This window comes from Cebus imitator, unplaced genomic scaffold, assembly GCF_001604975.1.
Source record: "Cebus imitator isolate Cc_AM_T3 unplaced genomic scaffold, Cebus_imitator-1.0 Scaffold17, whole genome shotgun sequence".
Lineage (NCBI taxonomy): Eukaryota > Metazoa > Chordata > Mammalia > Primates > Cebidae > Cebus > Cebus imitator.
Window position 1 is genome coordinate 9,905,476 of NW_016107332.1, and position 17,500 is coordinate 9,922,975.

Below are 17,500 nucleotides of genomic sequence, written 5' to 3' on the forward strand. Positions count from 1 at the left end.
TTTTGTATTTTTAGTAGAGACGGGGTTTCACCATGCTGACCAGGATGGTCTCGATCTCTTGACCTCGTGATCCACCCGCCTCGGCCTCCCAAAGTGCTGGGATTACAGACTTGAGCCACCGCGCCCGGCTTAAGTCCTAAATTTTATGTTAAGTGTCTGTCCTTTCCTGGCTTCATTTTTTATCTCGATAATCTTTCTATACTAAGAGAAGGAAGTTGAATAATCAGTTCATTAATTTTTAGAGTCTCCCTTCTCTCTGATTTTCTCTCAACTGCCACACCAATGATTTTATATCTGGAACAAAGACAGTGGTCTCCTCTATCTATGCATCTGCTGTATATCTGAATTCAGATCATACAAAGCAACATTTAAACAGATATATTCAAAATTTAATGTTTGATTCTCAACCCTAAAGCTGCTGCATGCCCCGTCCTTTCTTTCCTATCTTGATAATTGTCTCCATCTACATTGGCCAATTGAGAAATCCAGGAATTATTGTTGATTTTCCCCCTTAACCCATATATAATTTACCTCCAAATATATTTTAGATTCTGTTCATTGTTGTCTATTTCAATTGAAGTCACATGCATATGTGCCCCAAATTTTCACCTGCAATCCTTATTGAAACTCTTAACTGTCCTTTCTTTTTTCCCCTTACACGTGAATATGCGGTGCTATAATCAAAGTCAAGCTAAAAGTCAAATGTAATCCACAAAAGTCATCATCAAAAGTCTTTTGAAGACTCCTTACACTCAATCTTTCACCCTCCATGCATAACCCCTTGATACTTGCACAAATTCATCACACACTACACATACTTCTACTCACTTATGTCATTTCCTATCAAATACTAAGTTCTGCAAAGCACTTCAAACACTTAGCAAATGTTAACCTTGATTTCACAATTTGAGATAGTGATTCATCACCATTCTTCAAATGACAGCTTAAATCTTATCTGCTAATAGCTGCTTTTTTTGATCACCCCCCAAATGTAGGCCAGTTCATCCATATATTAGTTTTATAAGTTGTTTGTTTCATTTTTACTTGGAGTATTATTTGCTTCTCTTTATAGTATTAAACAGAATTCATTAGTATTTAATGTGTTTTGTTAATTATTTATATAATCTCCTTACTACATCATAGGCTTCCTGAGGAAACAGCATCTGGAGTAGTTTCCATTTCATACGTAAAGTCTGGTACAGTTTCTGGAACATTCCTTGATTTTAAGACAATTTTAGTAATAGAAAGATGAATGAACTCTGGAAAACACTTTGTCTTTACTTCCATTTGATCTGATGGGGCCATCTGAATATTATGACTTCTAAATATCTGCATTATAAATTTGATTAACCACTCACAAATTGTTTTATTAATCACTCTGGAACTCTCATTCAAGTATTATGAACAATTTGCATTCCTCTAACCAAAAAACCTTATCATTACCCTACACTTTCCCTAAACAAATATTGATGCTGAAATTACAATGTAATCTGAGATAACCTGATATAAATGTATTTAACCCATTTTTGAATCAATATATTATTTTTAATTTTTACAATATTTTTGCAAACATCTCAAAATTAATACTATGTTTTCTCCTCTCACACTCTTAAGTCACTTTATCTGAATAATCTCTCTTTTCTTTTCTTTACACATATCTGAGTCAGACTTTGAAACTCTAAGTGTAATAAATTCAGTAGTCAAACCAAAATTGTATATGTACTTTAACCCTTGGGTTTTCCATGCATTAAACAGAAATTGAATGTGGAAAGGGCCAAATATTTTCTTTTCTCCACTTACTTCCTTTTTCAGGATGATTTTCTTTGAGTTTGGAGAATGGGTTCAGGAAACTGGAAAAGACCGAAAATAGTATTTATTTTAGTGGAGCTGTTCTGTCCATCATTGGTTCCCCTAGTGAAGATGGAATCACCAATATTTGTGAAGTTGGTATCCAAATGCTGACACCATTGTGCAAAAAAACAAGGGAGAGTTTTCAGAGAACTTGTAGGAAAGAAATTCACTTTAGTTTGGACTCTCTAAATTCTTTCTTAACTCTTGCCTGTAATATTACACCCCAGTTTTCCCCCTTCATAGGTCACCTTTTCCCAAAAAATATTTAAAAGAAGGGCATATGCTTAGCAAGAGTCCACATATCCTACTTTACATACAGAAAACACAAAGATTCATTTTTTGTCAATTCTCTTTTCCTTCAGAAAAATAAATGAGAGAATAAGAAATCTGGCACCACATTGGCAGAGGTCATCCACAAGAAAGAGATGCACAATACACCTTCTTTCAGCGACTTTTTTTTCTCCCTAATTGAGTCTTTCTGAGTCCTCTCACAGAACTTGATGCATAGAGAAATATCTTGGCTTTCCACAAAGGAAGTAGAGAAATAAAAACAAAACAAACTGAAGAAAAACCTTCCCACTAGACAGAGAGTAATGGCTTCAATAATTTTTGTGAATACATCTTGGAGGAGGAAGTAGAGAGATGCTGATGCTGTTGTTAAGTTCTGATAACTTAACTGTCTTTAAAAGTTTTCAGTTTTCTTTAGAAACATTCAATTCTTTACACATCCTTGATTTCTCCTTTTGTTCTTTTCATGTTTTATAAACATGAAAGAAATTTCTCTTTTATCAACAATTGAGCTTACTTTCTATCCGGACTTTTGCATTTTAAGTATTTATTACCATATTTAAACAATAGCTTTATTGATTTAAAATTTACATAGCATGATTCATTCATTTGAAATGCACATTCAGGGGGCTTCGGTATATTCACAGATGTGTACGATCATTACCACAATTAATTTTAAAATATTTTAAAATATTTTCATCCCCTGAAAAGAAATCCTGTACACATTAGTAGTCACTCCCTTTTGCTTCTCAGCCCCAGACAACCATGAATCCATTTTTTTATCATTATAGATTTGCTTACTTTGGACATTGCACATATAAAAATCATAAATTATATATTCTTTTGTGACTGACTTCTTTCACTTAACCTGTTTTAATTATCTATTTTGCTGTATCATGCATCAATACTTCATTTATTTTTATTACTGAATAATATAGCATTCCATGTACATGTATTATTACATGTATTTCATTTACTCCTTCTTAAGTTCATGGACATTTGAAATGTTTCTGTATTTTCTACTATGAATAATGAAGCATGAATATTAGAGTACATGCATTTTCTATAAATATGTTTTTAGTTACCTTGGTTTTGTATCTGGGTGTGAAATTGTGGGACTATATGATAACTCTCTTTAACTTTTGAAAAGCAAAAGACTATTGTCAAAATGGCATTCCCAGTAGTGTATGCATATTCCAAATTTGCTGCATCCTCAGCTACATTTGTTATTAGCTGTCTTCTTTTTTAAGTATTTAATTTTGTTGTTGTATATATTTATATATGTCTTACTGATTACATCTATTCCAGTGGGTGAGAAGTAGTATTTCATTGTGGTTTAGATTTGCATGTTCTTGATGGTTACATTTGTTAATATATTTTCAGGTGTTTATCAATCAATTGCAAAAATATTCAGTGATATCCTTTGTCCATGTGAAAATTGTATTGTTTTTTTATTATTTCATTATCAGAATTATATATGTGTGTGTGTGTGTGTGTGTGAGTGTGTAAACTATCTGTAGAGATTCTCGATACATGTTTCATGTAAGATATATGTTTTGCAAAGACTCCCTCCAATTATCTGGGTTGTCTCATCAGTTTCTTGAGGGTATCCTTGTGATATGGTTTGGCTGTGTCCAAACCTAAAATCTCATCACTAATTGTAATCTGAATTATAATCCCCACATGTTGAGGGAGGACCTTGTGGGAGGTGATTAGATCATGGGGGAGTTTTCTCCATGTTTTTCTCCTGATAATGAGGGGATTCCCATGAGCTCTAACGGTTTTATAAGGGGCTTTTCCCCCTTTCCTCCGTACTTCTCTCTCCTTTTACCTTGTGAAGAGGTACCTTCCTCCATGATTGTAAGTTTCCTGATGCCTCTGCAGCCATGCAGAATTGTGAGCCAAATGAACCTCTTTTCTTTATAAATTGCCCAGTCTCTGAAATTTCTTCATAGCAACATGAGAACAGACTAATACACCTTTGAATCATAAGAACTTTTAATTCCAACGAAGTCCTGTAGTTTTTGTCAGTGTTTTTTATTACATATAAAAATGTGTTGCCTAGCTTGGAGTAATAGAGATATGCTTCTATATTTTCTCTTCTTCTAAGAGTTTTCTAGTTAGCTGTTCCATTTAAATCTATGTTAACATTTGTTGCCAGTTGTCCAGGTCTGATTTGTTGAAGAGAATATTATTTTCTCCTTTGAATTGTTTTAGTACTTTCATTAAAAATCCACTGACCATAAATGTGTGGGTTTGTTTCTAGACTCTCTATTTGATTCCATTGATCAGCATCCCTATTACTATGCTGGTAACATATTGACTTGGTTAATGTAACTTCGTATGTGTGTCCTTCAACTTTGTTCTTTTCAAGATTGTTTTGCCTTTTCTGAGTTTCTTAAAATTGCATATGGTTACGAGTATCTATTGTTTTTTTTATTTCTACAAAAACAAAAAGCTAGCTGTTATTCTGATACAGATTATACAAAATCCGTGGAAACATTTGGGAAGTAGTTTCATCTCAACAACAATAAGTCTTTAATACATGAATATACTCTAATTTTTATTTTGGGCTTCTTTAATTTCTTTCAACAGTGTTTTGTAGTTTTCAGAATGTAAGTTTTGTTTTGTGTTGTATTGTTTGATTTTTGACATATAGTCTCTCTCTGTCTGTGCAGTGGTATGATCTCGACTCACTGCAACCTCTGTCTCCTGGGTTCCAGTGATTCTCATGCCTCTGACTCCCAAGTAGCTGGGGTTACAAGTGCCTACCACCATGCCTGGCTAATTTTTATATTTTTTACTAGAGATAGGGTTTCATCATATTGGCCAGGCTGATATTAAACTCCTGCACCCAAGTGATCTGCCTACCTCAGCCTCCCAAAGTCCTGGGATTATAGGTATGAGCCACCGCACCTGGCCAGAATATAAGTTTTGAATGCATTTTGTTGTTTTTTTCCCAAATGATTTATCTTCTTAATGTTATTGTAAATTATATTTTCTCATTTTAGTTATAGATAATTTGTTGACAGTGTATAAAAATTAACTGACTTTTGTGTATTGATAATGTAACCTGCAACTTTGCTGAACTTGTTTCTTATTTCAAATAGCTCTTTATGTGGTTTTCTTAGTATTTTCCATACAAACAATATCATGTCTTTTGAAAATATAGTTTTATTTTCTTTATAAACCTTTACATATCTTTCTTGCCTGATTGCCCTATGAAAAGTTTGAGTACAATGTTGAATAGAATAAGTAAGAGGCAACATTATTTTATTGTCCCTAATTTAGGGAGAAAGTATTGAATCTTTCAATATTAAGTATGATTTTATCTGTGGGTTTTTGTATTTAACCTTTATCAGATTGAGACATTTTCCTCCAAATATGACCTCGTTGTAAAGGAGCATTGAATTCTGTCAAATAGTTTTTGTATGTTTATTTAGATTGATAAAACATAAACTCTGTAAATCAGTAAGAAAATAGCATTATCACACTACCAAAATGCCATTTAAATGTTAAATTTGAAACCCTACATAGGTTTAATACAAGAAAGAAGGCTGTCATGGAGAGTGGCATCTACTGGGATGATACTTCTTCCATCAAAGAAGGGTTCACCTTCGTGGACCATTAGTTCAAAGAGTTAGGTATAAGATTCATGTGAATATGATATGACAATTTGTCATTTTATATCTTCCCATATATAAAACACATTTTTTCTTGAATAAACAAAGTGACTTTATTAAACTACCTGCTGTCTTCTGTAATTTTAATAATAAAGAAATGTTAAGAGGAATCAGCAATAAACACAGGAGAATTGGTTTAAAATGTTTATTCACAAAATTCTTTGGTGTCTATTTTCTCTCTTTATCACACATTCGATTGCACACACACACACACACACACACAAATACACACACAAAACAGACACTGTCACCACACATTTTATTTACATGCTGTGCTCTTGCTTATTGCATCATAGACTGATTCTTTTGGAAGAGAGTAAGATGAAATTCCTGTTACAGTATTTCATTGGGCTACCCTAAGGGAAATTATTTTCCTGCTTCTATTATAAAATATTCCTGATGTCAGCAAACATTTTTCTCTCTACAGGGATTCACAGCATTATTCAACATTTTCTATAATAAAAAAAGCTCTGCAATATATTTCCCAGGAACCTATGTTGTATTTTGAGCCCTTTATTGTTTAAAAGTAAAATCAGATCATTTGTCTTCCCAGAACTTGACAAATTCATAATTAGAAATCTTAAACAGGTATATTTCATCATTAAATGACATAAGTTCAATGTCTTCTATGGATTCTGGAAATCAGTTTCATTATTTCACAGTCCAACAAAATAACTATTGCCATCTTATTTTGAAATATTCAAGAATTATTATAATAACTATGTCGTGAAAGGTTCAGCATATTTAATTAGTTTGATAACGAAGAAAGTAATGTCACAATGAAAATATCTCTGATAATTTATATCTCATTTTTAAAGTCAAAGCATGAACACAAAAAGATAACATATAGGTTTTTTTCCTGCACTCTTCCTAACCCTGATTTAACTAGTATCCAAATAATTATAAATTACATATACATATACTTATATATGTATATAATATTATCTTATATGTATATCTATCTATTTCTGTGTGTATGTGTGTGTGTGTGTATGTAAAATAGGAGCAAGAAAGTGCATTTAATGTGTAAGCTACCAAATTTGAATATCATGCTGAGATGCAGTTAAAAGTATTCGTTTCGACTTTAGTTTTAGATTTAAAGTGCTATATTATTTGTTGCATGCTTTAGAAAATGACTGGAATTTTATGTGATTTTCTTTAATAGTTTTCCCCATTTTAGTTTAGTCAGTAGAAGAAAATTTAGTGGCAGAAGTTTTTGGTTGTTTTGTTTAATCTAAATTATTTTTTTTTTTTTCTGAAGAAAGCTGGAAATTAGGAGGTTAAAATAATTTTTTTCCCATTTTTCTCCTGACAGGGTAGAAATCATCTACAATTTTGACAGAGTTGCAAAATAAGTGCAAAACATAACTTTTCCTAGATGTAAAATAACCAAAACTCTGTATAATATTTAAAAGATAAATCTTAATGTAAGTTTTTATCATGGCTTTATTTATCATGTCTTTGACTTTAGATAAAATTAATTATACTTAAGAAATGTTATTAAAATAAACCCTGAGAAGATAGCTATGTTTTCAGTTGTTTGAGAAAATACATAGAAGATCAAGAGAGAAACTTTAAAAGAACTGTTTGAGAACTTGTACAAGAATTTTAAAGTTCACTCTTTGCACTATATTAGTGATGCAGTCTTTTTTTTATTATTACTAGATCTTGGAGGCAGGAAAAAGAAACTGACTTATAATTTTACTTTACAAAGAAAAGCAGTCCTTATCAATACTGCAAGAGGTGTCATTTATCTATCTGGAACCCATCCATTAATTTTGGCAGAGAAAGTAGATCTCCATCTCTGTTGTATATTCTTTTCATGTCCAAATTTTTGACTTTTGAAAAATTGGCGTTCATACACATACATAAACATAACATAGATACATGTAGTATATATGTAAATCGATATAATGTATAGTATATGTTTCATATGTATATTTATTTTTATTTTATTCTAAAATAGCAAAAAAGAAAAAGAACTGACAAGGACTTTTGATTCAGTTACATTGTCTGAAAGTAACCATAGCAGAGAATATAAAAAATAGGTTTCAGAAGCGCTTAGGAAATAGTTACTAGATTTATATAGTATATTTTAAAATTTTATCTGACTTTTTGTTAGTGAGACAATTATCATTAGTAGATTGGGCAAAAATTTGATTATTTATGATACATGATGTTCATTTACTAGTGAATTATAGAAGAGAATAATCATAAAGATATACTAGTTGTGAACAAAGTACTAGTAAAGACATGTATCAATTATTTTTGTTACACTTCTTATTGAACCATGCAGATGATTAAGAAATGGGTAAAATTCAGAAATAAAGTTGTGTATCTATGGCCTTTGAATCTTCAACAAAGCTGACAATAACAAAAAATAGGGAAAAGGCTCCCTATTCAATAAATTATTCTGGGATAGCTGGCTAACCATATACAAAAATTAACTCAAAATAGATTAAAGATTTAAATATAAGACCTTATACTATGAGAATTCTATTAATCAGCAATGAGTTTCTGGAGAAAACAGTTCTGGAAGGAAACTTTGGGCACATTTTTATATGGGTCTTGGGAAAGAATTTGTGACTAAGTCTTAAAAAGCAATTGTAACTCAAACAAAAGTTGACAATTAGTTAATTAATTAGTTAAATAAACTAAAGGGCTTCTAAATAGTGAAAAAGCTATCAACAGATTAAACAGACAACCTACAGAACTGTAGTAATTATTTTAAACTATGTAACCCACAAAGGTCTAATATCAAGAAATATATAAGGAGCGTAAATTAACCAGCAAAAACAATCAAACCTATTAAAAAATGAGTATAAGGACATGAACAGACACTTCTCAAAAGAAGATATACAAGTGGCCAATAAACATATGAAAAACTGCTAATCATCAATAATCATCAGAGTAATGCAAATCAAAACTATAATGAGATACCATCTCACTTCTGTGGAATTACTACCGCTAAAAAGTAAAAAAAAACTAAGAGCTGTTGGCAAGATTACAGAGAAAAGGGAATGCTTACACACTGTTGGGGTGGGAATGTAACTTAGTACATTCACTATGGAAAGCTGTTTGAAGATTTCTCAAATAACTTAAAACAGAATTACTATTAGACCTAGCAATCCCGTTACTGGGTATATATTCAAAAGGAAACATATCCTTCTATCAAAAAGACACATAAACTCATATGTTCATCACACCACTATTTAAAATAACAAAGACAGGGAATTAACCTAGGTACTCATCAATGGTGGATTGGATTTTAAAATATGGTATAAATACACCAGGACACACTATGCAGCCACAAAAAGAGTAAAATGTTATTTGCAGCAACATGGACACAGTTGGAGGCCATAATCCCAAGCAAGATTAATGTAGGAACAGAAAACCAAATACTTCATATTCTCACTTATAAGTGTGACCTAAACATTAGATATTCATGGACATAAAGATAAGAACAATAAACGCTGGGGCTAACCAAAGCAGGGAGTGGGGCAAGGGTTGAAAATCTGTTGCATACTATGCTCACTACTTGGGTGATGTGATAATTTGCACCGCAAACTTCAGCATCACACATTATGCCTATATAACAAATTTGCACACTTACCACTGAAAGTGAAATAAAAGTTGAGAAATACAAATAAATTACCAAATAAATATTCCAAAAGGGATTTTTAACCTTTTTATTTTAGCATTGTCTTTGTTCTGTCTAATGTAAAGCCACCATAGTTTATCAAACCTAAATTTCATTGTAATGAATAGAAAATTACTCCATTACTTTAGTAACACTAAAAAAGTAAAAGCTCTGCCAGTTACATTTTGACAGGGTGTTAATTTTAAGATGCATACTGATTTCAGAGATGTGAGAAAATACATAGCTTAAACTAATTTCCCCCATGTGATTGTGAGTACTAAAGGGCATTTGAGACCATTGATTTTTAATATATATTTTTTTAAATACAAAGGAAATTAACTCTGTAGATCAATATGATTCAGGGAAAAATTGAATAATGGAATTTCAGAGCAAAGGTTGTTTAGGTTCTCACATTCCCACAAAACAAGAACTTCACTCCATGACACAGAGGAACATTGAATGATAGCTCAGGAATGTTGATAGCTGAGGTACTGAAACTGACAAAAGGATTTTGGTTGTCCTTGATTATTCTGTCCTGTGATGAATAAAATATACGCTAAAGAACAGGTAAGGGAAACTTACAGCAGAAAAAGACTAAATGTACCAAACACAGCAGTACAAACCACTCCTTGGCAGAAGTTTACTCCTGAAAGAATGGGGCAGTAATCAGGTGGCTGAACTACTAGGCTACTGTCACTCCCAGGCCATCCCCAAATTAATAGTGTGGAAGTATAACAGTGCAGTAGTATTTGATTCGACAAACAAAGGCTTTCACTGCCATTCAAGGCAAACATTGCCATGGCTAGATGAGCCCTGATAGAGAATAAGACGACTTTAGAATCACAGGTATTTCTAGTTTATCCCCAGTTATAATGAACTCCCACACTGATGCCATCTTCTCTTATCGCAACAGTTTTTCACTCTGTTATGCTGTCTCCAGTACCAAAATACTAACATTCTACCATAGAAAGACCTTGGGGGAATAAAAAGATCCTTCAAATGATATGCCCTTTTCAGCCTTCCAGGTTATGTAATACTTAAGTGTTGTTCTAGGTTCACTCACATTCCATCAAATTCAGTTGATTAACTTATTCTAACTAATTCTGACATAACAAACCTGTCCCCAAGAAGAAATGTCAGATAATTCTCTCTCCCTTGCCCCCAAAGTTTTGTGGGACACCCCCTTCTGTTTCCTTCTAGAATGGAGCTGTGTTGTCCCTACCTACCTGTAAATTAGGAAAGGTATTTGTTCCTGGAAAAAAAAAAAGATATGGATTTCACCAAGTCTACTTAAATTGGTATCCTTCCAATCATCTAGGCTGGATATTGCCCACATCTAGTAGGCTATACTCATCTTCATTCTCTGCAACATATGAGGCACAACATACACATAGTACACTGGTAAGTTAAAAACAACCAAAAAGTGCTCCTCAAGGCAGTGGGAGAGGCCATATAGTCCCTCACATCCATTCAATCTTCACCCTTTTCCCTGGAGTATCTGTTACCCACCCTTCCCAGGAACAACAAGCAGGACATAGGGAAGTATGTTTCAAATAAATACAATCATCACTGTACTGGTGCCTGTAATCACTCTGTGCACATAGTGAGAAACAGATATTCTGGAAAGAATTCTTGACTCTCCCACTAGCTGTCCACTGGACTGGTCGCTAGCTCTGGATGGTGCTCCAACAATGGTCACTTCTCACAGAGAACACACACATTGGCATCACAGCACTGGGTTCCCATGGATGTCACGACTTCCCAGCTGTTGACAATAGGGTCATAACATTCAATGCTGCTCAGCAGGGAATTACCATCACATGCTGCAATTGCATAGAGTCTCTTCCGAAGCACTGTGGCCCCTACATACCATGGTGGAGTGGTCATACTGGTGACAGTTGTCCAGGAATCAGTGCGAATGTTTTGTGCTTCAATGGAAGAAAGGTGGGTTGTACCATCAAATCCCTCCACCACATAAATATGGTCATTCAGCAAGGCTACTCCTGCACTAGAATGCTTGGTAGCCATTGGTGTAACAGTAGTCCAATGTCCTGTGCAAGGGTCATATTTCTCAACTGAATTTAAGATATTCAAGCCATTATGTCCTCCTAGACAGTAGATCACTCTGCTGGCCACTACAAGTCTGGCACCTTCCCAGGCTGTCTGCATATCTCCCAGCATAGTCCACTGGTCAATGTTTGGATCATACCGCTCCATACTGGTGTGACACCTGCTTCCATCAAAGCCTCCAGAGACATAGATCATATCTCCCAGGGTGGTGGCTCCAGCAAGACCTTGTCAGACATTCATAGGGTCCACAGAATACCAGACCCCATCCTCATCTGCTGTGTAGTCTAGACATTCCACTGAACTAAGGTGGGAATGGCCGTCAGAGCCACCAATTATGTAAAATCGGTCATGCAGGGACACTGAGGCCACATAACGTCTCTTACAAGTGATGTTTGGCAAAAAGATCCACTCCTGATTCTTGAGGTCATATTTCTCTACCACATCGATGGGAGACTGCTGGCTTCTGAAACCCCCAACTACCAAAAGCACTTCATTGGCACCTAAGCCAGCCCTTGTCCTGGGTCCCTGCATTTGACTCTGAAGTTCAGGCCTCAGATGAAACTTTCTTGCTTCATCAGCCAGATTCCTGCATTTTATACTACAGTGGATGAAAAGATCAGCATCTATTACATCCGTGAAATACGTGGGAATTAGTGGGGGCATCCATACATACTGTAGCAATTTGGGCAAGGATTCTTCCTACTCTTTCTTGGCATGCTTCACTCAGTTGATGACATCCTTAAAGACTGGCTCTTCAGAATCCACCTGAATTTCATCACATTTGATTAGCTTTTCCACCTCTCCTTGACTTAGAAGAATGAACTCTTCACGCTGTACCACTTCAGTAAAATGCTTCTGGCTAAAAATCGCAGCCGTTTGCATCAGGTCAACACAATTGTGGGCTTCAGCAAAATCCCTAATGCCCAGGTAATTAGAGGGGTCCAACTGATTTTCTGATTTGATTTGTTCAACTTTGGCTCTTCTGAATACTTGGTACAATTCCTGGCACATATATGGTTCATAAGAGTTAAACAAATATTTGTTGAATTAAACTGAACATTTCTCCATCTTTGCTCATTTTGTCACAGTTCCTAACATCATATCTCAGAGACAGGAGATTTCATAGAATGAGAATTTTATCACCTGTTTCAGAACTCTGTATAGTATAATGAAATGAATCTACAAATAGTCAACATCAACAAAAATCTTATATTACTCTTTTCATTTATCCTAACCTGAGCACTTAAAGTGTGGAGGATCTTCCAGATATGTTTCACATATGCCTGTATTCATGCCATAAATTGCTTTTTAACACATTTATGTGAAAATCAATAACCCTTCTTAAAAAGGTAATGTTTAGGTATATGTGGTACTAAAAATAATTTTTAAAAAAATGGGTGAAAGATACATTGGGGAGGATCATACTAGATTTGGACAATGGATGTCACATTGTAAAGGACAGAACAAATTAGTTGGCTACATGAGTACATGCCCAAATACTTAAATTTAATTTCATCAAGTGCCTTTGTCTGTGTTCTGCTGCTACCTCAGAACCCTAGACACTAAGTAACTTGAAGAAAATTTGTTTATTTCACTCAAAATTCTGAAGGCTGTGAAGTCAAGAGCATAGGGCCAGCATCTTGTAAGGACATTTGTGCTACATCATCCTAGGACGGAAGGCAGAAAGTGAAAAGGCAAGTGACACTACCAAAGAGAGGAGTGAATCTGTCTTTTTGTTTGTTTGTTTGTTTGTTTGAAGTAGGGTCTCACTCTTTAACCCAGGCTGGAGTGTAGTGGTGCAATCATGACTCACTGCAATCCTGATCTCATGGGCTAAAGCAATCCTTCAATCTCAACCTCCTGAGTAGTGCCTGGGACCACAGGCACAAGCCACATGGCTGACTAGTTTTTAAATTTTTTGTAAAGATGGAGTCTCACTCTGTCACTCACTTTGGTATAAAACATCTGGGCTCAAGTGATCCTCCCACCTAGCTTTCCAAAGTTCTGGGATTACAAGAGAGGGCCACAGAACCTGGAAGCTAATTGTTTTATAAAGGACCCATACCAGCACTAACTAATCCACTCCCACAATAATAGCATTAGTCCATTCATGAGGGCAGAGCCTTTATAGTCTAATGAAGGTCATATCTTTTAATACTGTCCTAGGATCCTTGGGGTGTTGTTTCAAGAACCAGTAATCTCTGTGGTCAGAGGCACCTTCTGTCTGAGTATTGCTTGCTTCCATTGGGCTTGTTCCACCCACTCAGCTTGACAGGTTGCACTTAGGTTGTATTACCAGCCTGGATCCCACATCTGTCAAGTGCAATCTAGGCATGGAGCAACAAGGGGTATATAGGTAAGGGAACATGGGTTCCAGCCAGTGAGCACAGCCAGGCATGCTGTCTGCAGGGTGGGCAGCTCCACGTGCTGACAGAGATGCTGGCTCCATTTGAGGCTGTCACTGGACCAGATGTACAGGACATGGCTTCCACTGTGAGCACCCATGTCTAAATGAGGGGAATGTGGTAGCACCTGGAAGCTTGGAGAGGGAAGGAACCGAAGAGCTTCAAAGTAGGCGTCACAGGCCAAGCTCTGGGAATCCCTAGATCTGGGCTCCCTGAATGTCCCCACACCTCTTCTCTCCATCTTGCTGCCCACAGTGTGGTGGGGGTTGGGGAAGGTGCTCAGCCTTGTTTGTGTTACAGCTCTTTCAGTCTTGCCATTCAATGGGTCCTGAGTTCTTGTCCCACAAACAGGAAGAATAAGATATGTGAGCAACTGACGGGTAAGCAAGGTTGAGAGGAGTTTCACTGAGCAGCAGAACAGCTCTTAGGAGACCCAAAGTGGTGGCTCCTTTCCCCAGGTTGTCCCGGTGAGTGTCCAGTTCTCAGTGGAGAGGAGACCTGCGGTGGGTCATCCTAATGTCTGTAATCCCCAGCTGAGAGGAGAAGTGAAGTGCATAGCTTCTATCTGCAGGTGGGTTGCCAGGTTGTCCTGACATCTGTCTGAATCTGAGTGTGTATGCTGTGGGGTCCTAATTGGTCCATGGGTGCCCCAAAGTACATGGTGATTGGTCCATGGGTGGCCATGAGTGAGCTCCCAAAAGCACCATAAATCCTGTTTCCAGGCTTTGGACTCCACCCATAACTGACAGCCTGGCCTCCAGGCTGTAGGCTACCCCTGGCTGGAAGGTGGAGCTTCACCTAGACCGTTACTCTCTGCCCAGGAACCTGTCTGCCTCCTGCCACCATCAACATGTCATATACATCACTCTGGTTGTTTGGGCCAAGAAGTGCCTCTTGGACCATGCCAAACTGCCCTAAGCCTCCCCTTGGCTTCCCCCTCATCCTCATCGGTGTCCAAAGTCTGGAGAGGGCTAAGGAAGCAGAGGATTGACGTGTCAGCATCACCTGGAGCATGTGCAACCCCAACTGGATCATGACAGCACCCGAGCTTGGCCTTAACTTTGCTACAAAATTGAAGTGGGCATCGAGAGTGGGGAGAGGCCCGGCAATGGGAATAGGCACTTCAGAGCCAGCAGGGGCAAGGGTCTTCCTAGCCACAAGTACAGGGATGCCTGCGTCTGCAGCAAGGGCCTGGCAGCTGTAGGTACATCCAGGAGGGTGGGGCTCCTGCCCCACCGACTTGGAAGTGAGTGGGGCTCCCACCTGTTCCCATCTTTTGCCAGGCCCATGGAGCACACAGCCCTGGGGAAACTCCCCTGCTGCCGCTGGTATCCTCACAGAGGCTCCTCCAGATGGGCTGCCACTCCCATCAATACCATCACAATGGCAATTAAATTTTAACATGAGTTTTGGAGAGGACGTTCAAACCACAACAGCAAATAATGAAACAGAAACCATTGAGTAATGAAGGTAATGAGGGGGAAAAGGTGTTTTGGTTTTCTAAATAACTACTTAAACTCTTGTGGATCACTAATTAATGATCTAATTGTAAATGGAATAAAGAAAGTTGAATAATTCATAAACAAAAATGAATGTAATTAAGTAGAATTTAACTGGATAGTCTGAGGAATCTTCAGTAAAATATTTTATCTGTATGTAAATGTCCTGGTTTCCTAGAGTTATTCTCATAGTTTGATAAAGTTATACACACACGCACACACACCCCCCCCCAAATATTTTTCAGTGACTCTAAAAATAGTTCACACAAATTTAAACCCTTCTGCCACATATATGTTCAATAGAGTTAAGTATTAATAAATAAATATAATATACTTGTGTGGTCACAAGATTCAGTATTAGAATGCATTGTGGAACCATTTAAATAAAGCTTCTTCTCTGGCATTTTGTTTCTAGATGCTGCTTTCTGAGAGTCTTATAAAATACACACAAATTTGATTAGCATCCACCTGGAAACTTCTTTTTCACTGTTTCATAAATAACAAAGCCATTGCATTTTCAACTATATAAAGAGGTACATTCTGAAAGTAATGACTACGAGTGATGGTTGATGGGTTAGTTTGGGATACCTGGGAGATCCTTGGTTAATATTTACAAGGCTTTTCATAAACACAAATTAGGGAGGATTGAGAAACTGCAGATGGAAGATATAGCCCTAGATTTCTCAACAGAATGTTGTCCAATGGTGTATTTACTAATGAAAAACATGAGTAAACCCTTTACTGAAACCAAAAGAATTCTTCATTAATGTTTGTGTGTATTACTGAATATATAAAGGCATGGTGGTAGGCTAGTATTTGTTAAACCTAAAAATCATGATTCTTAAATATTATTTCATATATATACAATTAATGGTCAAAGGGCAACGACTCAGAAGACAATTGAACACTTGTCACATAAGCATTCATTTGAGGCTATTTTCACTGTCTTCAACAAAACTGACAAGCAAATGTTATCAATAGAATGTCAGAAATAAAAATAGAATGTTTACTGAAATCTTATCTAAAATATGTGTATAATTCTATAATTCTAATGTTTGCAGAATTGTGCCTCATTATTATGGCTCTATGTAAAATTTTTCAAGCACTTTCACTGCAAGGTCATGTAGCTCTTCCATTATGCTAGGGAAATTGCATGTGAGTTATCAGTCTTTCAACCCAAAATATGTGAACAACAGCTGGACTATTTTAGTTGGCATTCTACATGTGTAACAAATAGCCTACATTAAAGAATACATTTCCTACAGCAGAAAGAACCATTTAGCCATAGTTGTAAATTATTTGTCTCTAAGTGATGACAAAATTAAGAAGTCCAACTCTAGACTGAAAACCTATGTGTGGTATATGAGCCCCAATGATAGGCAATTACAAAAACTGTACCTCTCAGTCCTTGGAGAGAAATGTGTGGTGCACAAGGAATGCATTGCAGCCTCTGAAGGGAATTGCAGCCAAGACTCTGGTCCTCCTTGCTGGCCATGTTGTTAGCACAGCTGCATTTCTAGACCACGTGCATCCACTGGAGTCTTTATAAAGGGCTCTCCCTGAGGGTTTCCTTAGGTATGTCTACTGAGACCTACTTACAGAGGGGAAGGAGAGAGCCTAGAAATACTTTTCCTCACCTGAACTTAGTATTTATTACTTTTCCACTCCTAATCATTCATCTTTACCCTCCCTCTAGCCCCTGGGTCTACAAAATATCAGGAGTTGGCCAGGCGCGGTGCTCACGCCTGTGATTCCAGGACTTTGGGAGGCTGAGGTGCATGGATCACGGGGTCAAGAGATAGAGACCATCCTGGCCCACATGGTGAAACCCTGTCTCTACTAAAAATACACACACACACACACACACACACACACACACACACACACAGCTGGGTGTGGTGGCCCACCTTTAGTCCCAGCTACTCTGGAGGCCGAGGCAGGAGAATCGTTTGAACTCAGGAGGTGGACGTTCCGGTGAGACGAGATTGTGCCACTGCACTCCAGCGTGGCGAGCGAGACTCCATCTTTGTCGATTTATCCTCTTGCTGTAAGTGATTAACGGCT

At 36.7% G+C, this 17,500-nt stretch overlaps 1 pseudogene; it reads right to left on the reverse strand.

The window, feature by feature from the left end:
• Positions 1–11,157: 11,157 nt before the first annotated feature.
• The window catches only part of LOC108289327, a 24,103-nt pseudogene continuing 17,760 nt past the window's right edge, over positions 11,158–17,500 (reverse strand).